The following is a 25897-nucleotide window of genomic DNA, read 5'->3' on the forward strand; positions in this document are numbered from 1 at the left end:
CTTCACCAAGCTTTAGGCCGCCTGTCCTAATATATCCTTAGGTGGCTTGGGGTCAAATTTTGTTTGATAATCACTCCTGTGAAGTGCCTTGGGACGTTTTATTATGTTAAAGGTGATATATAAATGCAAGTTGTTGTAAATTCCACTATCCACTGCGCATTTTCCTAGACCTGATCGTTCCACGATCACTCAATAAGCAGTTGCAAGCAGGAGTTGCTAATCACCCTGTAACTCTCCCATAGCGGTGCCATAATTCATTCATAAACTTGGCTCAAAATTGTTTCAAATGCTGGACTCAGGCAGATATCTGTGATGTGCAAGTTTGTGACTCAACTCATTACTTTTTGGGTGGGAGGGTAAGTGGCTTAACTTCTTGCACTACTGCGTTACATTTATAACCTGAACTGGATTTCTCGTCAGTTCAGATTAGCAGCCTTAATAGAATTTTGATTCAGATAACCCATCTCTTAACAAATGCGCTTTCAGGTATATGTCATCAGTAATTAAACTTCCCCCACATTCTAGCATACAAATTGAAAGGGCAAGTGTTTTACAATTCCCAACTTTGATACCAGAAAAAAATGACCACAAGAGCTGCAGGATTGCCTTTTAGAAACCCAACTGGCTCACTAATGTCCTTCAGGGTAGGGAACCTGCCACCCCTACACAGTCTGGCCTACACGTGATTCTAATCCCAAAATACGCAGCTAACTCTTAATGCCCTTAAAAAAAAGAGACGTGATAAAAGGAGTCAGCAGCACCGGAGAAGGCAGAGTATAAATCAGAGCAGCTGAAGGCAGTTAATTAGGGAAACTAGGCCAATAAAAACAGGCTTCACAGTGCGATCTGCACTGAGTGCGGTTTGCACAGGGTGCTGAGAGTTGGGTGAGTGAGGGATTTAGGTGGGTGAGGAGTGGAAGGAGGGGATCCCTTGCTTCGCCTTTGCTTTCCCTAACTTTTCACTCTGTAGGATTTGGTTCTTACTTTACACCCAGGAAAGAGTCTGAGAGCGGGAGCAGTCAAACAACAACGACAACTGCAAAACCGCTAAAGTGACGTCACAACCACGGAAGGAGCTGATTGGTAAGTAGGACTTGGTGAATATTTCTACAGTCCAGTCGTTAAAGTAAAAGTAAGGTCTCTAGTTTAGAGTAAGTAGTGTGTAAAGTGAAGTAAGGTCCCTAGTGTATTTAATATTCTTTAATTTAGAGGAAGTAAAGGGAGTAAATTAAGGGTAGGACATGGCAGGGCAGCTCGGCAGCATGGAGTGCTCCTCCTGTGCTATGTGGGATGTCAGGGACACTTTCAGTGTCCAGGGTGAACACATGTGCAGGAAGTGTCTCCAGCTGCAGCTACTCAAAATCCGCATTTCGGAGCTGGTGTTGTGGCTGGAGTCACTGTGGAGCATCCGCGAGGCTGAGATCTTCGTGGATAGCACGTTTAATGAGGTGGTCACACCGCAGGTAAAGAGTGCACAGGCAGAAAGGTAATGGGCGACCGCCAGACAGAGTAAAAGAACTAGGAAGGTAGTGCAGGAGTCCCCTGGGTCCATCTCCCTCTCCAACAGATTTTCCGTTTTGGATACTGATGGGGAGATGGTTTCTCAGGGGAATGCAGCAAGAGCCAAGTCCGTGGCACTACGAGTGGCTCAGCTGCACAGGAGGGGAGGAAAAAGAGTGGGAGAGCAATAGTGATAGGGGATTCTATCGTAAGGGGAACAGATAGACATTTCTGTGGCCGCAGACGTGACTCAAGGATGGTATGTTGCCTCTCTGGTGCCAGGGTCAAGGATGTCACTGAGCAGCTGCAGGACATTCTGAAGGAGGAGGGTGAACAGCCAGAGGTCGTGCTCTATATCGGTACCAACGACATAGGTAGAAAGAGGAACGAGGTCCTGCAAGCAGAATATAGGGAGCTAGGAAATAAATTAAAAAGCAGGACCTCAAAGGTAGTAATCTTAGGATTACTCCCAGTGCCACATGCTAACGAGAGCAGAAATAGGAGAATTGACCAGATGAATCCGTGGCTGGAGAGATGGTGTAGGAGGGAGGGATTTAAATTCCTGAGGCATTGGGACCAATTCTGGGGAAGGTGGGACCTGTACAAGCTGGACGGGTTACACCTTGGCAGAACCGGGACCAATATCCTCGCAGGGGGATTTGCTAGTGCTGTTGGGAAGGATTTAAACTAGTTTGTCAGGGGGCTGGGAACCTAAGTGTGGGCCCAGAACAGAGAGAAACAAAGCTGGAAGTGCAAGTTAGAAAAGTAGTCAGCAAAACTAGTAGGGAGCAGAAACAAAGGCCAACAGTAAAGAGGGTCAAAGTGCAGAAAAATATTAAACAGGCAAAGTTGAAGGCACGTAGCATTCGCAAGGTGGCACTAATAGAAGTAAATGGGTATGATGTAATTGCCATTACAGAGACATGGTTGCAGGGTAACCAAAGCTGGGAACTGAATGTTCCAGGGTACTCAACATTTAGGAAGGACAGACAAAAGGAAAAGGAGGTGGCATAGCGCTGTTAATAAGGGATCAGATCGGTACGGTACAGATAAAAGATCTTGGCTTGGCAGATCGTGATGTAGAACTGGAATCAGTTTGGGTGGAGCTAAGAAACAGCAAAGGGCAGAAAGCATTGGTGAGAGTTGTGTATAGGCCACCAAACAGTAGTGGTACTGTAGGGCACAGTATCAATCAAGAGATTAGAAGTGCATGTAACAAGGGTAATACAGTAATCATGGGGGACTTTAATCTACATATTGACTGGGCAAATCAAATTACCACTAATGGTGTGGAGGACGAATTCTTGGAATGCATGCGAGATGGTTTCCTGGATCAGTATGTGAGGAACCAAGCAGGGAACAGGCTATTCTGGATCTGGTACTGTGTAATGAGAAAGGGCTAATCAATAATCTTGTGGTAAAGGGGCCTTTAGGGACAAGTGACCATAATATGATTGAATTTTATATTAAGTTTGAGAGTGATGTAGTCCAATCTGAAACTAAGGTCTTCAATCTAAACAGAGGAAACTACAAGGGTATGAGGGACAAGTTGGCCATGGTAGATTGGGAGACTACTCTAAAAAGGTATGAAGGTGGACATACAATGATTAACATTCAAGGAAATAATGCATAATTTGCAACAAACATATATTCCTCTAGGGCATAAAAATCCAAAAGAAAAAGTGATCCAACCATGGCTAACAAAACAAATTAAAGCTAGTATAAATCAAAGGAGGAAGCTTATAAAGTTGCCAGAAAAAGCAGTCAGCCTGAGGATTGGGATTTTTTTTAGAAATCAGCAAAGGGGGACCAAGAAATTGATAAAGAAAGGGAAAATGGAATATGAGCACAAACTAGCGAAAAATATAAAAACGGATTGTAAAAGTTTCTATAGGTATGTGAAAAGGAAAAGACTGGCGAAGGTAAATGTAGGTCCTTTACAGTCAGAGACGGGAGAATTTATAATGGGGAATGAGGAAATGGCAGAGAAATTAAATAAATACTTTGTTTCTGTCTTCACGGAAGAAGACACAAAAAACCTCCCAGAAATAGGAGCAAACCAAGGGTGTGGCGAGAATGAGGAACTTAAAGAAATTATTATTATTAGTAAAAAAAACAGTACTAGTAAAATTAATGGGACTAAAAATTGATAAATCTCAAGGACCGGATTACCTACATCCTAGAGTTTTGAAAGAGGTGGCCATTGGGATAGTGGACGCATTGGTTGTCATCTTCCAAAATTCTATAGATTCTGGAATGGTTCCTGCAGATTGGAGGATAGCAAATGTAACCCCGCTATTTAAGAAAGGAGGGGGAGAGAAAATTGGGAACTACAGACCTGTTAGCCTCACTTCAGTAGTTGGGAAAATGTTGGAATCTATTATAAAGGATGCAATAACTGGGCACTTAGAAACTAATAGTAAGATTGGGCAGAGTCAACATGGATTTATGAAAGGGAAGTCCTGTTTGACAAACCTATTGGAGTTCTTTGAGGATGTAACTAGTGGAGTAGACAAAGGGGAACCGGTAGATGTGGTGTATTTGGATTTTCAGAAGGCCTTCGATAAGGTCCCACACAAGAGGTTGGTGAACAAAATTAGGGCACATGGAATTGGGGGTAATATACTAGCATGGATTGAGAATTGGTTAACAGACAGAAAACAAAGAGTAGGGATAAACGGGTCTTTTTCAGGATGGCAGGCTGTGACTAGTGGGGTACTGCAAATATCGGTGCTTGGGCCCCAGCTATTCACAATCTATATCAATGATTTGGATGAGGGGACTAAATTTAACATTTCCAAATTTGCTGATGACACAAAGCTAGGTGGCAGTGTCAGTTGCAAAGAGGATGCGAAGAGGCTTCAAGGGGATCTCGACAGGCTCAGTGAGTGGGCGAGAACATGGCAGATGGATTATAACATGGATAACTGTGAAGTTATCCACTTTGGTAGAAAAAACAGACAGGCAGAGGATTTCCTAAATGGTGAAAGATTGGGGATTGCAGATGCTCAAAGGGACCTGGGTGTCCTTGTACATGAGTCACTGAAAGTGAATGTGCAGGTGCAGCAAGCCATTAGGAAGGCAAATAGTATGCTGGCCTTCATTACAAGAGGATTTGAGTACAGGAGTAAAGAAGTCTTACTCCAATTATATAGGACCTTGGTGACACGACACCTGGATTATTGTGTACAATTTTGGTCTCCCTACATAAGGAAGGATATACTTACCATAGAGGGAGTGCAACGAAGGTTCACGAGATTGATTCCTGGGATGGCGGGACTGTCGTATGAGAAGAGATTGAGTAAACTAGGCCTGTATTCTCTTGAATTCAGGAGAATGAGAGGGGATCTCATTGAAGCATACAAAATTATTACAGGGCTTGATAGGATGGATGCTGGGAGAATGTTTCCCTTGGCTGGGGAATCTAGAACCAGGGGCCACAGCCTCAGGATAAAGAGTAGGCCATTCAGGACTGAGATGAGAAGACATTTCTTCACACAGAAGGTGGTGAATCTTTGGAATTCTCTACCCCAGAGGGCTGTGGAGGCTCAGTCATTGGGTATATTCAAAACAGAAGTCGATAGATTGCTGACTAGTAAGGACATCAAGGGATACGGCGATAAGGCCGGTGAATGGAATTGAGGCAGGAGATCAGCCATGATCTCACTGAATGGTGGAGCAGGCTCAAAGGGCCGAATGGCCTACTCCTGCTCCTATTTCTTATGTTCTTAAATTCGGCCTTGCTAACATCACACACATCACAAGAATGAAAACACGGCGCTTCACATCAAGCCTGAACCTGTCCTCAACAAAAGTCCACAGCTCACTTTAACTCAGGAGTACTGAGGCCATTGCAATGCCATTTCTGCTGACCAAACTGAAATCAGCAAACTCAGCACAGACCCTGGATCAAACCTGGGACCTTCCTGGGTTGAATGGCTGAGGTACTCGCTGCTTTATCCAGCTGAGAGAGCAACTGGACATGGATTTTAAAGACGGAACAGGTTATACTTTTCCATCAATGTCAAAAGTCCTTTCAAGAGAGATACTTGTAGGTGTAGGCTTCATAAATGCTTAGTGTCCCAGATTATATCTGTGCTGATGCATGTTATTACTCAACTTGTTTGCACGGAAGAGAAACTGTTTTACTGCAGCAACATGATTAGGGTAAATTAGTAAATGATACAATTTAATTAGCAATGAGAAGCACACTAAATACACACGAGGAATTAATGAAGGTTAATAATACGGATGTTTTAATAATAAATCAATAAGGATACTTTTATTTTGGTTTTACATGCTTAACATACGAAGATCCGGGCTTCAGACAACAAAATTAAATAAATATTGGTGCTTCACTAGGAAAAATTAGAGATCAAGGCCTAGAAATTCAGTATAGCCACTTTTGGGGCGGTAAAGTCGGGTGGCTGCTAAACTTTGCGCCCGGCGCAAAGTCGAGCCCCCTTCGCCGATATTCAGTCGCATCACCCTAAGAGGTTGCTGCTGCGCTAAAGCAGGCGATGCACGACTATCATTAGGCGCTAAGCCGGCGGCCCGGGGCGAAACCCCGGAAGTCGGGCGCAGGGCAGGTGCGGCGAGCTGCTAATTGACGGCAGACACTCTGGCGCCGGTGAGCTCTTAAAGGGGGAGGGTGCATTTGTGTTTTTGCAAGGCCGACATTAGTTTGTTATGTGGTACGGCTCCTCCTCCTCCTCCTCCTGTGTTGAGCCAAACCAGAAGATCCGTCTCTCACAAAAAGGAGTGTTGCAACACGGCTGCCGTTTCTAGTGCAGGGGAAGTGCCCTTTAACTTGCGCTCCCCGTGGCCCGCATCGGCTGAGTAACGTTCAACTCAACAGTCGTTAGGGCCGCCCGGCGCACAATGGGCTGGCGCGACTGAAGATCCGGTTTGGGGCGCACAAAGGGCGTTGCACGAGGATATGATGTCATGATCTGCGCGCGCAGCTGAGCGCGCAAAGACTTTGCGTCGGCGCTAAATGTCTACTGAAGTTGGGGAGAGGCGCAGATTGCGCTGCGCCCGGGCGCTAAGCGCCCAGCGCTCGACATCTACTCCTCCTAAGGCGCTAACGGCTGGCGCAGCCAACTGAATTTCTAGCCCCAAGACTTCTCTAGGGAAAATAAATTAAATAACGACCGTAGCTTCACTAGGGAAAATTAATAATAAATTGGTGATTCTTTGGGGAAAATCAATGAAGAACAGTAAGACCATTGATATAAATACTTTATTTATTTATTTTTCCTTCCTCCATTTCCAAAATCTTTTTCTCAGTTATTTACATGACTATCAGAGATACCCCCCAACCCTTTCTTCCCACAGTGCTTTTGTAGTTCTTAGCATTGCACTATGCCAAGGAAGTTTTTCCCACCATCCAATTTCCAGCAACCATGAACTTGAGCAGGTGTTCAATTTCCAAGGTCTGGACATAGCTAACTGGTTGATCCCCACAGCCTCAAGCTGCTGAGGCCTTGCTACAAACACAAGTCTTCCTCGACAACACAAAAAACTCATCCCAAACACCTTTAACTGCAAATTCATGTTTAACAGCATAAATTGAGTAAAGGTTTGGGGAAAAATTACATTGATTTTCTTTGGCGCTCGTGCCTCACTCTTAGTTGTAAATCTTTAGTTGTAAATCTTCTGCCTAGTCAGCACGGTGCACCCAGAGTAATGTAACTCCATAGCACTGGGATGAAATCTGCAATTCTTATGATGCATCTTTCCCTCGCACACAGAATTTGTCCACAGGGCTCGCAACCTCCAGCAACAAAGGCTTGGGTGATATATCCGACTCTGGAACTAAAGCCGAACTCCAGCCACAGGCTGCAGAGAGAATGGCAGATCTCTGTGGGGGAAATTTCTTGTTGGGTTTTTATGGGTGGTTTTCATGATTTTAGTGCAAATTATTTATTTCTGTGTGTTTAGGTTGTAAATTATATTTATAGAGCTACATGTTCAGTTGGGATCAGAAATCCAAGATAGTGGCTGGAACCACTTTGGAAAAATAAACTGAGCACTGCAATTTTTGTGGGATCTTTTTCCGATCTATATGGAAGCAAATTAATATGGCTAACTTCCTTACTTGGACCAATTATCAAAGTATAACAATTTTTTTATGACAATTTAATGCCCTTCCTAAATATTTTATATAACATCCTACATATTTAATGTAATGCATCTTATGCATGACTATCAATTATAGAGATTTTGGTCTTTGTGGGACCTTGCTATTTACAGAACGGTTACCACAGTCACCTACAATAGGTACTACAGTACAATTCAAAACTATTTAATGGATTGTGAAGAACTTTGGGACCTCCAAAGGATATGATAAGGTGCTATGTAAAAGCAATTATTTTCTTCAGATAGATGGATGATAAAAAGGGCTAAACTGTACAGTAGTTGAATATTCTCAGATGCTACATTTAAAAAAAGATGGAGGGATTTATTTTTCTCCCTTTCTCTACAGCATACATACAGCTGAGAAGATGATGGAGGAGGGAAAAAAGTGAATTCTTTCCTAATTTCCCCTGTTTCGCTACACCAAAGTACGAGGCTTCTACTTATCACCTCCCCAATAATGGCACAGATGAGATTAGACACTCAATACATAAGGAATATTGCACAACCTGCTCAGTATACTGTGTTACTGCTCTGGCCTGTTTTCAGGTTTTTGTTTTTCAAATTAACTTAGTCGTGGCTGTTCGAGTAAATATTCAGGAAGCCTACAAGAACATTTTCAGTTAAAGGCCTACAGTTATAAAATTCCTTATCGTGTATCTAAGAAATGTCTCAAAGTACTTCACATATAATAAGTTACTTTGAAGTACAGTGACAAATGCAGGCAAATAGTTAATTTGATATCACAGTACTTATATGGAAAGATATTAACACAGCTGTATGAAACATCAGATCTCCAACAGGCAATTTTCTTTTTTAAAAAGTGTAGAAAGTTGTATTAATACTTGAGTATTAATCAGTCTCTCCGCCGGGAGCAAGCAGAAGCCAAGCGCAAACAGCAGAAGGAGCGCACGTCAACCCAAGCACCCCACCCACCTGCCCCTTCAACCACAGTCTGCACCACCTGTAACAGAGACTGTAGGTCCCACACTGGACTCATCAGTCACCTGAGAACTCATTTTTAGTGTGGAAGCAAGTCATCCTCGGTTCCGAGGGACTGCCTAAAGAAGATAGTAACGTTGATAAGACACAGTTTTGGGTTGTTGCACTGCAGGAATAACTTAAACAGAATGTACCCACATCGTCTGAATACTTGTGCTCTGTGACTAGTAGTTCTTCACTGGTAACTTTATTATAAAATAATATTTTCCACACAAAATGCATAACTTGTTACATAAAATTTCTATAATACTCTAACACCAAATTTTATCTATGTAAGTTCCTTAGGCTGTTAGAAATCTCATTCGTATAACGACAATGGCTATAAACAGGAATGTAGTAGCACTATCTTTTTGGACTTTATTAAAAACGTATTTAACTGTACTATGAAGTGATGAGTGGTGTACAGCAATGAAGTAGTGCTGCAGCAAGTGTGCCTGATCCAAAATAACTTGGCCTTTAGTCCCACTAGGCTACAATGTACCCACACTTCGCAAAAAATACACACAGACAGGTTTTGTGGCCGAACACTGATAATCTGGCTATACAGATGCCTGCACATAAACTCTCGTACTGTTTGGAGAAAGAAAAATCTTTGGTTATGCAGGGTTGTAACAGTAATTGTAATTTAAGAAATTTAGTACATTCCAGCTAGATACAATATTTGTTCTTTTGGAGGTCAGATACTTCTCTGGAGCTTCTTTACAATCCACCATTTGACATTCTAGTCAGAGTAACTTCAATATCTGCCAGACTGTCATTCAAAAAGAGGACACTAATACAAAAGCAAAGTAATGTGAATGCTATAATCTGAAATAAAAACAGCAATTGCTGGAAATACTCAGCAGGTCAGGCAGCATCTGTGGAAAGAGAAACAGAGTTGATGTTTAGCGTAACCCCGAGCTTCCGGGCACCTGTCATTTTAATTTGCCCCACTCCCATTCTGACCTCTCTGTCCTCAGCCTCCTACACTGTTCCAATGAAGCTCAACGTAAGCTCGAGGAACAGCACCTCATCTTTCGATGAGGCACTTTACAGCCATCCGGACACAACATGCAGTTCAACAATTTCATATCATAACCTGTGACCCATTTTTCCTGACAGCAGCTGTTGACGATTCTGATATTTCCATTTACACCTCCTCCAGACCCATCTTGTTTCTTTACTTGTCCCATTACCATCTCCTTTCACCTTGCACCATCATCCCTTTTGTCATTTAATCCCTCCTGCCTTCCACCCCATCAGACCTTCCCTTTTGTTCTTTCCTCCCCTCCTCCCTTTCCCTGCCTCTGCACTTGCTTAAAGCCTGTCATACTTGTATCTCTAACATTTTTCAGTTCTGACAAAAGGTCATCGACCTGAAAAGTTAACTCTGTTTCTCTCTCCACAGATGCTGCCCGAGTATTTCCAGCATTTTCTGTTTTAATTCAAAAATAGGAATTGCACTTTTAAAAACAACTTAGTGAACATGTCCAACAGGGGGACGCATTTCATTTGTCTCCTTATGAATATCTACAGACACTTAGGGCTGGATTTTGCCAGCTGAGACGAGTTGGGGGCGGGACTGCTGCTTTCCGAGTTCTAGTCCCGCCCCCGGCGACGTCTGACGAATGGACGCTATTTTCCCTTGATTGGCCTTGTTAAGCCCGCCCTGCGGGCTTGCCGGCCAATTAAGGGAAAGCCGGTGTCAGTACATGACACTTCATCTGCCAGTTTTCTTAAAGGGACAGGCCCCATAATTTTTTGACAGATGAATTATCAGCATTTGACAGCATTGAGCTGCTGTCAAACACTGACAATCACTGTCTAAAGGTAAGCCCTTACACCCAGGCTCACCAATGACTCTCTCCTTAGGAGAAAACAGATGGCAGCTGCATGTGAGATTGCAGAAGCCTTCTGTCAATTCTCCCGATCAGATGAAGCTTCACAGAAACATCAAATCTTGTCACCTGCAGATACATATAAACAGAATAAAAATATTTCTCACTACATTCTCTCACCTGTCATACTTACCTATGCACAATTGCACCCATCACACTACCTCTGCAGTTGTCATTTGCACACTTACACTGCAGCTGACCCACAGCTCGCCTCGCTGACCCTGGCGGGGTTTCCTGCCATCGGGAAGCCCGCATCAGCAGGCTGAAAATGGGGAAAAGCCTCTTAACTGCCTGTTAACTACTTGTTAATTGGCTCTAATCCCCTTCCCGCCTCCTGGGAAGATGGTTCGGAGGTGGGTTGGGAGCGGGGTTGGGACCCGCTCCCAATTTTTCCCATTTTCCCAGCAATCCTGCCTCCAATCCTGCCTCCTCAGGGCTGGGAAAATCCAGCCCTTAATTTTCCAGATTACAGCTATTTATGGGACACTATACAGCACTACCTGAATCAAAATTACAACATTACTGCTGTGTAATTGTTTTTGCGAATCAGTGATGAGAAAACTTGTTACTCGACAGTGGAACCACCACAGCTGAGCTCAATTCCAAATGTAGCATTCTTAGGTTCAGCTCTTTGCAGTTTAAAGCTCACTCAATACACTTTGATTGAAGCACATCCTGGGCACAAATCTTATTTTTGTTTAAACCATCACATAATTACCTTAGTCCTTTCTTGGCAAAAGTGGAGAGCATTTACTGGTTTTACATATTATTTAGTTTGCTAGAGTCTGTGCTTGCACGTGTGTGTGGTTGGGGTGGGGGGGGGGGAAGAGAAGAGCGATGGTCCGTGTCGAATCCCCGGTGGTGTAGTTGTGAGTGGCCAGTTCCCTGGCAGTCTTGTGGTGGTAATTTAGGCATACAGTTCCAGAATAGAAGTTACGTATGCATTACTTACCCCAGTATCTGCCCCAGCACTAACCTGTCCAATGTGATTTTGATCAAGACTAAGAATAGGTCTTCTTCAAGGGAAAACCCCAAAGCACAATTGCATGAGTCAGAACCAATGTGGCTGTTTATCCCCAATCAGAAAATGTTCCCTCAATCATTCTATATTCCCATCCTTTCTGTTGCTCCTTCATAGACTCCTTCACTGTACCTCCAACATCCTTTATCTTGGACTTTACAATTTAAAAAAATTATGCCCCATCGAGAAAAGTTATGAATTACCACAAGAATTTAGGAATGATTCTGGACTAGAGCAAGCACAGAAGCGATACAGTAGTGCAGTGGCCATATTACTGGACTGGTAATCTAGAGACCTGGACTAATAATGCAGAAAATTTGAGCTCCAATCCCACCATGAGTTTCAGAATTTGAATTTAGTTTTTAAAAAATCTGAAAATCAAAAACTGCTATCAGTAAAAACAATCAAAGTTGTTCAATTGTTGTAAAAATCTAATTGGTTCACTAATGTCCTTTAGGGAGGGAAACCTGCTGTCATTATCTGGTCTGGCTTATATGTGACTAGTCCTACACCAACATGGTTGATTCTTAACTGCCCTCTGAAGTGTCACAGCAAGCCACTCAGTTCCATCAAACTGCTCCCTAACAACATTGTGGTAGCTTCTTCACCACACAGACTGCAGCGGTTCAAGGAGGCGGCTCATTACCACCTTCTCAAGGCAATTAGAGATGGACAATAAATGCCAGCCTTGTCAGCAATGTCCACATCCTAAGAATGAATTTTTTAAAATGAAAGCTGTGAGTTCCTGCACATTGGGGAAATAGGGCTTCAATTCCCCAACACAAATTGCAAAGAGCTGTTTACACTCCAGGCAGCATTTCCAATTTAGTTGAAGAAAAATTCACCATTATAACTCTGAAGCAAAATAAATAATTTCCTGTGAGGCAAGGTAGATGCCAGAATGTCATAAAAAGAAAGCTACGAACAGCATTACAATGACTGATGAAACATTTGTTCCCACAATGCCATTTAAGACCTGCTTTAGCCAACACAGTCACACTAATTAGAGCACTAAACAATGGCAGGAAAGATGATTAATGATGTGACATTTTAAGAAAATGAGGTGTTTCGCACTTCAATGTTAACAACATATCTGACCTTTACCATATGAATATAAAATGCAAAGCATTATTCACTGATGTTCATTGAATGACTGAATATCTTAGATAATAATTTATATTTGCAGCTCTGATAAGAATAAGAAAATTAAAAGGCTTTTGTTAATTTTATACTGTTGTACTAAATAAAACCATTGTCACTGGTTACATAACAGCCTAGCTTAACACACTATGCATGGATGAAAGAAATCTCTGAACTGAAAAGTACTGAAGCATACCCCCCCAAAATCATTTGCATTGTTATTAAGGCACAAAAAAATCACATTTTACTACACCATCATATTACAGTATTGTATTCTTATATTCAGTAAGATGTTGCCAGACTACTAATGTATTGCATTAGCATACTAACATAAGTCTGTGATTGATGGCACCTCTTTGCTTCATCTGTTTATAAATTGTAATTTATGCATTTATGACCTTAATATTGACATGCTTCAGTTCAGTTAAATAAGATAAAATTCCCCATGCAGATTGTTTAAGCGCTCCTTTGGATAATTATATCTTGCCAATATATTAAATATTAACAAGGTTGCACACAATTAAAATCGAGGAAGCAGAATTAGTCAGAAGACTACTGCCCATGAAACATTGCTCTATTCTGTAAGTGGGCAGAAATAAGGTCAAACCTTAATTCTACTCCTTGCCATTTTTTGTCTGAATACACCTCTATGAAGCATCTTGGAACATTTTTGCTACGTTAAAGTTGCTATATAAATACAAGCAGCTGTTGTTACCATCTTCACTAAATAATGCTGGAAGTAACGTGGATAGATCGATCCCTTCGTTCATATTTTTTAAGTTCTATGGCGGGAGGAGTGAAAGAAGAGGACGATGCAAAGTTATTTTCTGCCCCTTGTCCCATGTCGTTTATTTTGAAAAAATACTAGCTGAAGAAATCATCTTGTTCTTAAATCACGGGCTGGTGCAGACCAACTGTGTTAGGTCTCTTAACCAGAACAGCAGGGCTCTACTGATTTAAGCAGTGCGTCTGGCAAGGAGAGCAAGGACGGTGATTCTTCTTCACTGTATTTATTGACTTTATTTTAAAACTTTCTCAGCTATATTTAAGATTTAGTATTTAGAAAACGGACAATCACATTGTCGTGACATTTCAAGACAAAAAGCATTTGTTTTGAAAAACTGAAATTTTTGGCAAGAAAAATATTTTTCCGGAATATATTCAGTTAGCACACTGTCCTTTCTCCTCTCAGATCTGGGTTTGAATCTAGTTTAAAATGATGGTGTAAAAGTTTCCTCTAAAATGCAATTTTTTAAAAGTAAAACTAAATAAACTTGACGATCTCTAAATAATTTGCATTACTGATAGTTATCTTCCCTTAAAGTTTGATCAAATGTTATTTCTTTTAGTGTAAATTAATTTTAGTCATATCCAAGATTAATTAAATTTCACCGGTCCTTGTAGAGCTCATTAAAAAAGACTTCAAAGTGGATGGAGCCAGTAGAATTTATACTACTCTAAAAATAGACATCATAGTAAAACGTCCCAAGGCACTTCACAAGAGCATTATAAGGCAAAGATTTGACACCGAGCCACATAAGGATAAATTAGGGCAGATGACCAAATGCTTGGTCAAAGAGGTAGGTTTTAAGCAGCGTCTTAACGGAGGAGAGAAAGGTAGAGAGGCGGAGAGGTTTAGGGAGGGAATTCCAGAGCTTAGGGCCTTGGCAGCTGAAGGCACGGCCACCAGTGATGGAGCGATTAAAATCGGGGATGCTCAAGAGGGCAGAATTAGAGGAGCGCAGATATCTCGGGGGGGTTGTGGGGCTGGAGGAGATTACAGAGATAGGGAGGGACAACGCCATGGAGGGATTTGAAAACAAGGATGAGAATTTTGAAATCGAGGCGATGCTGAACCGGGAGCCAATGTAGGTCAGCGAGCACAGGGGTGATGGGTGAACGGGACTTGGTGTGAGTTAGGACACGGGCAGCCGAGTTTTGGATGACCTCAAGTTTACTTAGGGTAGAACGTGGGAAGCCAGCCAGGAGTGCGTTGGAATAGTCAAGTCTAGAGGTAACAGAGGCCGGGGCAGAGACGGGAAATGTTACAGAGGTGGAAATAGGCGGTCTTAGTTATAGAAACATAGAAGATAGGAGCAGGAGTAGGCCATTCGGCCCCTCAAGCCCGCTCCGCCATTTAATGAGATCATGGCTGATCATCCAAATTCAGTACCCTGTCCCTGCTTTCTTCCCATATCCTTTGATCCCTTTAGCCTCAAGAAATATATCCAACTCCTTCTTGAATATATTTAATGAATTGGCCTCAACTGCCCTGTGTGGCAGAGAATTCCACAGGTTCACCACTCTCTGGGTGAAGAAATTCCTCCTTATCTCAGTCCTAAATGGCTTACCCCTTATCCTTAGATGGTGACCCCTGGTTCTGGACTCCCCCGCCATCGGGAACATCCTTCCTGCATCTAGTCTGTCTAGTCCTGTTAGAATTTTATAAGTTTCAATGAGATCCCCTCTCATTCTTCTAAACTCTAGCGAATATAAGCCTAATCGACCCAATCTCTCCTCATACGTCATTCCTGCCATCCCAGGTATCAGTCTGGTGAATCTTCGCTGCAATCCCGCTATGGCAAGGACATCCCTCCTCTGATAAGGCGACCAAAACTGCACACAATACTCAAGGTGTGGTCTCACCAAGGCCCTGTACAACTGCAGCAAGACACCCTTGCTCCTGTACTTGAATCCTCTCGCTATAAAGGCCAACATACCATTTGCCTTCTTAACCACCTGCTGCACCTGCATGCTTACCTTCAGCGACTGGTGCACAAGGACACCCAGGTCTCGTTGCACTTCCCCTTCTCCCAATCTATTGCCGTTCAGATAATAATCGTCTTCCTGTTTTTGCCACCGAAGTGCATAACCTTGCATTTATCCACATTATACTGCATTTGCCATGCATCTGCCCAATCACCCAACCTGTCCAAATCGTACTGGAGTTTCTCTGCATCCTCCTCACAGCACACATGCTCACCCAGCTTTGTGTCGTCTGCAAACTTGGAGATATTACATCTAGTTCCCTTGTCTAGATCATTTATATATATTGTGACTAGCTGGGGTCCTAGCACCGATCCCTGTGGTACCCCACTAGTCACTGCCTGCCACTCGGAAAAAGACCCGTTTATTTCAACTCTTTGCTTCCTGTCTGCCAACCGGTTCTCTATCCAAGTCAGTACCTTACCCCCAATCCCATGTGCTTTAACTTTACACACTAATCTCTTATGCGGGACCTTATCGAAAGCCTTCTGAAAGTCCAAATACACCACATCCACTGGTTCTCCCTTATCTATTCTACCAGTTACATGCTCAAAAAATTCCAATAGATTAGTCAAGCATGATTTACCTTTTGTAAATCCATGTTGACTTTGTCCGATCCTGTCACTGTTTTCCAAGTGCTCTGTTATTACATCTTTTATAATGGACTCTAGCATTTTCCCCACTACCAATGTCAGGCTTACCGGTCTATAATTTCCCGTTTTTTCTCTATGCCACGGGTATGTGGTCGGAAGTTCATTTCAGGGTCAAATAAGACACCAAGGTTGTGAACAGTGTGGTTCAGCCTCAGACAGATGTTAAGGGATAGGGAAGAAGTCAGTGGCTAAGGAACAAAGTTTGTGGCAGGCTTCGGTTTTCCCAATATTTAATTGGAGAAAATTCCTGCTCATCCAGTACTGGATGTTGGACAAGCAGTCTGACAATTTAGAGGCCGTGGAGGGATCAAGAGAAGTGGTGGTGAGGTAGAGCTGGGTGTCGTTCGTGTACATGAGGAAAGTGACGCTGTGTTTTCAGATGATGTCGCCAAGGGGTAGCATATAGATGAGAAATAGGATGGGGCCAAGGATAGATGCTTGGGGGACACCAGAGGTAATGATGCGGGAGTGGGAAGAAAAGCCATTGCAGGTGATTCTCTGCCTACGATTAGATAGATAAGAGCGGCGGCGGGAGCAGTCCGAGTGGCGGCAGTATTGAAGGTAAGCCCGAGGCGCGGGTAGGCCTCACAGCGGCGGCAGTATTGAAGGTAAGCCCGAGGCGCGGGTAGGCCTCAGAGCGGCGGCAGTATTGAAGGTAAGCCCGAGGCGCGGGTAGGCCTCAGAGCGGCGGCAGTATTGAAGGTAAGCCCGAGGCGCGGGTAGGCCTCAGAGCGGCGGCGGGAGCAGTCCGAGTGGCGGCAGTATTTAAGGTAAGCCCGAGGCGCGGGTAGGCCTCACAGCGGCGGCAGTATTGAAGGTAAGCCCGAGGCGCGGGTAGGCCTCAGAGCGGCGGCAGTATTGAAGGTAAGCCCGAGGCGCGGGTAGGCCTCAGAGCGGCGGCGGGAGCAGTCCGAGCGGCGGCAGTATTGAAGGTAAGCCCGAGGCGCGGGTAGGCCTCAGAGCGGCAGCGGGAGCAGTCCGAGTGGCGGCAGTATTGAAGGTAAGCCCGAGGCGCGGGCAGGCCTCAGAGCGGCGGCAGTATTTAAGGTAAGCCCGAGGCGCGGGTAGGCCTCACAGCGGCGGCAGTATTGAAGGTAAGCCCGAGGCGCGGGTAGGCCTCAGAGCGGCGGCGGGAGCTCGAGCGGCGGCAGTATTTAAGGTAAGCCCGAGGCGCGGGTAGGCCTCACAGCGGCGGCAGTATTTAAGGTAAGCCCGAGGCGCGGGTAGGCCTCAGAGCGGCGGCAGTATTGAAGGTAAGCCCGAGGCGCGGGTAGGCCTCAGAGCGGCGGCAGTATTTAAGGTAAGCCCGAGGCGCGGGTAGGCCTCACCAGTCTCCAATCTCGGAGGGTGAGAAGTAAAAAGTAATTGAGTTGTGACGTCACCACAAAGCAGGTAAGTGATTGGTTGGGAGTATTTCTCTCTTTTTAAAAATCTTTAACTCTCTGGTTTATAGTTTTTAAGGTCTCTGTGGTGTAGCGGGACAGTTTGTAAACCAGGGCCCTTAAATATATCATTTAAAAATAATAATAATAAATGTAATTAATTACATAGAATGGGAGAGCAGGTGATGTGTTTCTGCTGCAATATGTGGGAGCTGGTGGACACCATTGATGTAAACGGTGATCACATTTGCAGGAAGTGTTGGCTGCTCGAGGAACTCCGGCTCCGTGTTGATGAGCTGGTGTCCGAGCTTCAAACACTGTGACACATCAGGGAGGGGGAGAGTTACCTGGACTCTGCGTTTCAGGAGGTAGTCACACCAATTAGATTAATTAATTCAGATGTAGTCCGTGGCCAGGGACAGGATGGTGTGACTAGAAGTGAGGCAGGTACGGGGATCCAGGAGGTAGTGTTGGAGGAGCCGCAGCCCTTGCTCTTGTCCAACAGGTTTGAGGCTCTAACTCCCTGTGAGGATGGGAGCAGGGACTGCGGGGAGGATGAGCAACCTGGCCACAGCTCCATGGAGTGGGGGGCCATTCAAGTGGGGGGAGTTAAAAGAAATGTTGTAGTGGTCGGGGATAGTATCGTTAGGGGGATAGATAGGGTTCTTTGCAGCCGAGAGCGAGAGTCCCGAAGGCTGTGTTGCCTGCCCGGTGCCAGGGTTAAGGACATCTCCTCTGGGCTGGAGAGAAACTTGCAGTGGGAGGGGGAGGATCCGGTTGTCGTGGTCCATGTTGGTACCAACGACATAGATAAGACAAGGAAAGAGGTTCTGCTGAGGGAGTTTGAGCAGCTAGGGGCCAAATTAAAAAGCAGAACCACAAGGGTAATAATCTCTGGATTACTACCTAAGCCACGTGCAAATTTGGCTAGGGTAAATAAAATTAGAGAGTTAAATGCGTGGCTCAACGACTGGTGTGGGAGAAATGGGTTTTGCTTCTTGGGACACTGGCATCAGTACTGGGACAGGAGAGAGCTGTTCCGTTGGGATGGACTTCACTTGGCCAGTGCTGAGACTAGAATCCTGGTGAATCGAATAACTAGGGCTGTAGAGAGGGCTTTAAACTAATTAGTGGGGGGGAGGTTTTAAGAGAGCGAAAAATAAAAATGACAGCGGAGAAGGTAATAGAGCAAGGTAGCAGTGGGGAAATTAAAAACCAGAGCCTGTCAGGAAGGGACAGAGTGTTTAACGATAAAGGTAAAGTAGTAAAAGGGGTAAAAGCAGGAATAAATAGTCAGAAAACATATTTGAATGTTCTTTATCTGAATGCACGCAGCATTCGTAACAAAATTGACGAGTTGACGGTACAAATAACTACACATGGGTATGATCTGGTGGCCATTACGGAAACATGGCTGCAAGATGATCATGACTGGGAACTAAACATACAAGGGTATTTGACAATTAGGAAGGACAGACAGGAAGGAAAGGTTGCTATGTTAATCAAGGATGGAATCACTGCAACAGTCAGAAATGATATTGGGTCAAAGGATCAGGATAGTGAAACAGTTTGGGTGGAGATAAGGAATAATAAGGGGAAAAAGTCACTAGTGGGCGTAGTCTATACGCCTCCTAACTGTTGCAACTCTGTTGGTCGGAGTATAAATCAGGAAATAGTTAGGGCTTGTAATAAGGGAACAGCTATAATCATGGGGGATTTTAACTTTCATATTGACTGGACTAATCAAATTGGGCATGGCAGCCTTGAGGAAGAGTTCATAGAGTGTATTAAGGACAGGTTCCTTCAGCAGTATGCAACTGAACCAACCAGGGGGCAGGCAATCTTAGATCTGGTCCTGTGTAATGAGACAGGATTAATAAAAAATGTCCTAGTAAAGGATCCCCTTGGAATGAGTGACCATAATATGGTTGAATTCCAAGTTCAGTTTGAGGGTGAGAGAGTTGCATCTCAAACCAGCGTACTGAGCTTAAATAAAGGAGACTATAAAGGTATGAGAGTAGAATTGACTAAAGTGGACTGGGAAAAAAGATTAAAGTGTAAGACGGTACAAGAGCAGTGGTCTACATTCAAGGAGATATTTCACATCTTTCAAGATAAATATATTCCACTGAGGAAAAAGGGGAGTAAAAGAAAAGACAGCCATCCGTGGCTTAGTAAAGTAATAAAGGATAGTATCCGACTGAAAACAAGGGCATATAAAGTAGCCAAATCTAGTGGGAGGATAGAAGATTGGGAAGCATTTAAAAGCCAGCAAACAATAACTAAAAGATTAATTAAGAAAGGGAAGATAGATTATGAAAGTAAATTAGCAAAAAATATAAAAACAGATAGCAAGAGTTTCTACAGCTATATAAAAAGAAAAAGGGTGTCTAAAGTGAATGTTGGTCCCTTAGAGGATGAGACCGGGAAACTAGTGGTGGGGAACATGGAGATGGCAAAGACACTGAACAAATATTTTGTATCAGTCTTTACAGTAGAGGACATTAAAAATATCCCAACACTGGACAAACAGGGGGCAATGTGGGGGGGGGGAGGAGCTAAACACGATTAAAATCACTACGGAGATGGTTCTCGGTAAAATAATGGGACTTAAGGCGGATAAATCCCCCGGACCTGATGGCCTACATCCTAGGGTCTTGAGAGAAGTGGCGGTAGGGATTGTGGATGCATTGGTGATTATTTTCCAAAACTCCCTGGACTCAGGAAAGGTCCCGGCAGATTGGAAAACTGCTAATGTAACACCCTTATTTAAGAAGGGAAGTAGACAAAAAGCTGGAAACTATAGACCAGTTAACCTAACATCTGTGGTTGGCAAAATGTTGGAGTCCATTATTAAGGAAACAGTAACAGAGCATTTGGATAAACATAATTTAATAGGACAGAGTCAGCATGGTTTTATGAAGGGGAAGTCATGTTTGACAAATTTGCTCGAATTCTTTGAGGACGTAACATACAGGGTGGATAAAGGGGAACCAGTGGATGTAGTGTATTTGGACTTCCAAAAGGCATTTGACAAGGTTCCACACAAAAGATTACTGATCAAGATAAAAAATCACGGGATTGGGGGTAATATACTGGCATGGGTGGAAGATTGGCTCTCTAACAGAAAACAAAGAGTTGGGATAAATGCTTCGTTCTCGGGCTGGCAATCAGTAACTAGTGGTGTTCCACAGGGGTCAGTGCTGGGACCCCAACTCTTTACAATCTATATTAACGATTTGGAGGAAGGGACCGAGTGCAACATATCCAAGTTTGCCGACGATACAAAGATGGGAGGGAAAGCAGTAAGTGAGGAGGACATAAAAAACCTGCAAAAGGACGTAGACAGGCTAAGTGAGTGGGCAGAGATTTGGCAGATGAAATATAATATTGGAAAGTGTGAGGTTATGCATTTTGGCAGAAAAAAATCAAAGAGCAAGTTATTATCTAAATGGAGAGAAACTGCAAAGTGCTACAGTACAAAAGGATCTGGGGGTCCTGGTGCATGAAACACAAAAAGTTAGTATGCAGGTGCAGCAGGTGATCAGGAAGGCCAATGGAATCTTGGCTTTTATTGCAAGGGGGATGGAGTATAAAAACAGGGAAGTCTTGCTGCAGTTATACAAGGTATTGGTGAGGCCACACCTGGAATACTGCGTGCAGTTTTGGTTTCCATATCTAAGAAAAGATATACTTGCTCTCGAGGCGGCTCAGAGAAGGTTCACTCGGTTGATTCCGGAGATGAGGGGGTTGACGTATGAGGAAAGGTTGAGTAGGTTGGGCCTCTACTCATTGGAGTTCAGAAGAATGAGAGGTGATCTTATCGAAACATATAAGATTGTGAGGGGGCTTGATCGGGTGGATGCGGTGAGGATGTTTCCACTGATGAGTGAGACTAGAACTAGGGGGCATAATCTTAGAATAAGGGGCTGCCCTTTCAAAACTGAGATGAGGAGACACTTCTTCACCCAGAGGGTAGTAAATCTATGGAATTTGCTACCCCAGAGAGCTGTGGAAGCTGCAACATTAAATAAATTTAAATCGGAGATAGACAGTTTCCTAGCAGATAAGGGAATTAGGGGTTACGGGGAGAGGGCAGGGAAGTGGACGTGAGTCTAGATTCGGATCAGCCATGATCCTATTGAATGGCGGAGCAGGCCCGAGGGGCCGTATGGCCTATGGCCTACTCCTTATGTTCTTATGTTAATGGAACCAGGCGAGTGCAGTCCCACCCAGCTGGCGACGGTGGAGAGCTTTTGGAGGAGGATGGAGTGGTCAACCGTGTCAAAGGCTGCAGATAAGTCAAGAAGGATGAGGAGGGATAGTTTACTTTTGTCACAGTCACAAAGGATGTCATTTGTGACTTTGATGAGAGCCATTTCGGTACTGTGGCGGTGCGGAAAATTGATTGGAGAGATTCAAACATGGAGTTGCGGGAAAGATGGGCACGGATTTGGGAGGTGACAATACGTTCAAGGACTTTGGAGAGGAAAGGGAGGTTGGAGATGGGGTGGTAGTTTGCAAGGACAGATTGGTCAAGGACTAGTTTTTTGAGGAGAGGGGTGATGGCGGTAGATTTGAGGGAGAGGGGGGACATTACCTGAGGAGAGAGAACCGTTAACAATGTCAGCTAACATGGGAGCCAGAAAAGGAAGTTGGATGTTCAGCAGTTTGGTGGGAATAGGTTCGAGGGAACAGGAAGTGGGTCTCATGGACAAGATGAGCACGGAGAGATCATGAGGGGAGATTGGAGAAAGATGTGAGTTCAGGGCTAGGGCAGGGGGGAACCTTAGAGGAAGTTTGGCCCAGTGGGCTATGGGAAGGAAGGGAAGTGGCAGAGGCAGCTGAACGGATGGTCTCAATCTTAGAGACAAGGAAGTCCTTACACTTGTTGTCAGAGGTGAGGGTGGAGGAGACAGGGGAGAGGGGTTTAAGAAAACGGCTAGCAGTAGAGAATAGAAGCCGGAGTTTATCTTTGCATTCCAGAATGATTCCGGACTGGTGAGCAGTTTTGGCAGATGAGAGCAGGACCCGATAATGCTTTACGTGGTCCAGCCAGATCTGGCAGTGAATGGCTAAACTAGTTGTCCGCCATATCCGTTCAAGTCTCAAGACAAACGAATAAATGTTCTACCTGGTCAGGTTAGTAGCTCACGCTGGTAAATAGTGTCTGCTGCATTAAAAGGATGAATAAAATAACATTTGTAGTGTCACTGTGCATACAACAGACTTGCACTACAGGGTGCTTGAAGTTTTGGGGAATAGCTGGGGATGGGGGTGTTACAGCGAACTGACAGTCGGGATGGGAGGAGAGGTGAGTCAGAATTTGGGGCGGAACCCAGATCCACCATTAGTCCTTTTTCAGCCCCATCACAAACTTGATGTCCTCAAATGGTGGGCAGGGGGCAGTATTATAATATGATGTAAATGAGGATAATACGACACAAGACACTTTTGTAATTTATAGCAAGTCCCTGGAATTCAGCATTATTAAGACCACAGGAGGGGGAATTTTAAATTTGCCCGACCAACTTCAGCAATGCAATGAAAGAGCAATCAATTTCACTTTTCCCCTTCCTCCCCGAGCCCCATGGGACCACATATACTAGACAAGGTGCGCTGTGAAATTCCTTCCCCGTCTATTTCGGTGGATGACCAGTTGAATCAGCGTGGTGGGTGCACCTGCCCATAACGCTTAAGTTCCCCTAATCCCAGGATTTCTGATGGGGTCAGGGACTTCAACACTGGGTGGGCAATTCCACTCCGTTCCAGATCTGCTCCCACGGTTTCCCAGGAATTTCAGGATTTTTAAGAGTTTGACATCACCTTCGTCTGCAGGGAGTGGAACACAGACTACACAATTGAGGTCATAGATTTTTAATGCACTTCACTGTGCTACCTCCTTAAGTATAACACCAGCATTAAACTTATGGTACTGAGCGTTGATCCTCTCTGAAAACACTCTCCAATTCTTAATAAAATGTCAGTCTAATTTGAAAGAATGTACTACCTTCGTACAACTAAATGATGAGTGTTTTAATTTACATACAACTCAAACAGAATTTCTCTGGAATCTTTTAATGCGGAAAACTTGGAACACAGATTTTTATAAAATTAGGTCAATAAATTTTATAAAATTGAGTCATAAAATCTGTAACCGTATATCATACTTCACCATGATTAGGAATATTAATAGTACAAGCAAAGTTTAAAATCAATACAAAATGCTGGAAATACTCAGCAGGCCAGGTCCGCAGTACTTTGCTATTGTTTAAAATCAATATATCTGACTAACACGCCGAATTCATCTGAAGCCTTTGCATTGAAATAATAGAACAGAGATATTGCATACTGAAGTAAAGAATGAGTTGCCAGTTCTGGTTATTATTAGATGCTAGAATTCTTTTTACATTTCTAATTTTCTATCACAGGCTGTATAATTTATTAACATGGTAAAATGGCAACTGTCATTTGTCTAATGACAGAGATATCATACTTTATTCCTACCAGTTGCAATCACACTCTGAACAAATATATAACAATCACTGCAATAGTCAGAAATAATCTCTGTCTGTGGCACATAAAAACATAAGAAATAGGAGCAGGAGTAGGCCATTCGGCCCCTCGAGCCTGCTCCGCCATTCAATAAGATCATGGCTGATCTTCTACCTCATCTCCACCTTCCTGCCCGATCCCCATTATCCTTGATTCCCTTAATATCCAAAAATCTATCGATCTCTGTCTTCAATATAATCAACGACTGAACCTCCACAGCCCTCTGGGGTCGAGAATTCCAAAGATTCTGAGTGAAGACATTTCTCCTCATCTCAGTCCTAAATGGCCGACCCCATATTCTGAGACTGTGACCCCTGGTTCTAGAGTCCCCAGCCAGGGGAAACATCCTCCCTGCATCTACCCCGTCAAGCCCTGTAAGAATTTTGTATGTTTCAATGAGATCACCTCTCATTCTTCCAAACTCTAGAGGATATAGGCCTAGTCTACTTAATCTCTCCTCATAGGACAATCCCCTCATCCCAGGAATCAGTCTGGTGAACCTTCGTTGCACTCCCTCTATGGCAGGTATATCCTTCCTTAGGTAAGGAGAACAAAACTGTACACAATACTCCAGGTGTGGTCTCACCAGGGCCCTATATAATTGCAGTAAGACGTCTTTAGTCTTATACTCAAATCCTCTTGTAATAAAGGCCAACATGCCATTTGCTTTCTTAATTGCTTGCTATACCTGAATGTTAACTTTCAGTGATTCGTGTACAAGGCCACCCAGGTCCCTCTGAACACCAACATTTCCCAATCTCTCACCATTTAAAAAACACTCTGCTTCTCTATTTTTCCTACCAAAGTAGATAACTTCACATTTCTCCACATTATATTCCATTTGCCATGTTCTTGCCCACTCACTTAGCTTGTTTATATCCCCTTGAAGCCTCTTTGCATCTTCCTCACAACTTACATTCCCACCTAGCTTTGTATCATCAGCAAACTTGGATATATTACGTTTGGTCCCCTCATCCATATAGATTGTGAATAGCTGAGGCCCAAGCACTGATCCTTGTGGTACCCCACTAGTTACAGCCTGCCAACCCAAAAATGACCTGTTTATTCCTACTCTCTGTTTTCTGTCTGTCAACCAATCCTCAATCCATGCTAGTCTATTACCCCCAATCCATGAGCCCTAATTTTGTTTAATAACCTCTTGTGTGGCACCTTATCGAATGCCTTCTAAAAATCCAAATACATCACATCCACTGGTTCCCCCTGCTAGTTGCAACCTCAAAAAACCAACAGATTCGTTAAACACGATTTCCCTTTCATAAATCTGTGTTGACTCTGCCCAATCCTATTATTAATTTCTAAGTGCCCTGTTACCACGTCCTTAATAATAGATTCTAGCATTTTCCGTACTACTGATGTCAGGCTAACTGGTCTGTAGTTCCCCATTTTCTCTCTCCCTCCTTCCTTAAAGTGGGGTTACATTTACTACCTTCCAATCCGCGGGAACCGTTCTAGAATCGATGGAATTTTGGAAGATGACAACCAATGCATCCACTATCTCTATAGCCACCTCTTTTAAAACCCTAGGATGTAGGCCATCAGGTCCAGGGGATTTATCGGCTTTCAGTCCCATTAATTTCTCCAGTACTATTTTTTTTACTAATACTAATTTCTTTCAGTTCCTCATTCTCGCTAGACCCTTGGTTCTCCACTATTTCCAGGAGGTTCTTTGCATCTTCTTCCGTGAAGACAGACACAAAGTATTTGTTTAATTTCACTGCCATTTCCTTATTGCCCATTATAATTTCTCCTGTCTCAGCCTGTAAGGGACCCACATTTACTTTTCTAATCTTTTCCTTTTTACATACCTATAGAAGCTTTGAGTCTGTTTTTATGTCTCTCGCT

General features: G+C 43.7%; 2 protein-coding genes across 9 annotated transcripts in view; one reads left to right on the top strand and one right to left on the bottom strand.

Annotated features, from left to right (window-relative positions):
• wdr25 (WD repeat domain 25) overlaps positions 1 to 25897 on the bottom strand; it is a 157257-nt gene that overhangs the window by 99118 nt on the left and 32242 nt on the right. The gene's annotated exons all lie outside the window — the stretch shown is intronic.
• wars1 (tryptophanyl-tRNA synthetase 1) overlaps positions 892 to 25897 on the top strand; it is an 81903-nt gene continuing 56897 nt past the window's right edge. For all 3 annotated transcript variants that reach the window (XM_086002982.1, XM_086002983.1, XM_086002984.1), the window contains exon 1: positions 892 to 1083. The gene's annotated coding sequence lies outside the window, so the exon portion shown is untranslated. The remainder of the gene's footprint in view (positions 1084 to 25897) is intronic.

This window comes from Somniosus microcephalus, chromosome 12 (genome assembly GCF_052327205.1).
Source record: "Somniosus microcephalus isolate GS21.2 chromosome 12, FLI_Smic_1.0, whole genome shotgun sequence".
NCBI classification, from domain to species: Eukaryota; Metazoa; Chordata; class Chondrichthyes; order Squaliformes; family Somniosidae; genus Somniosus; species Somniosus microcephalus.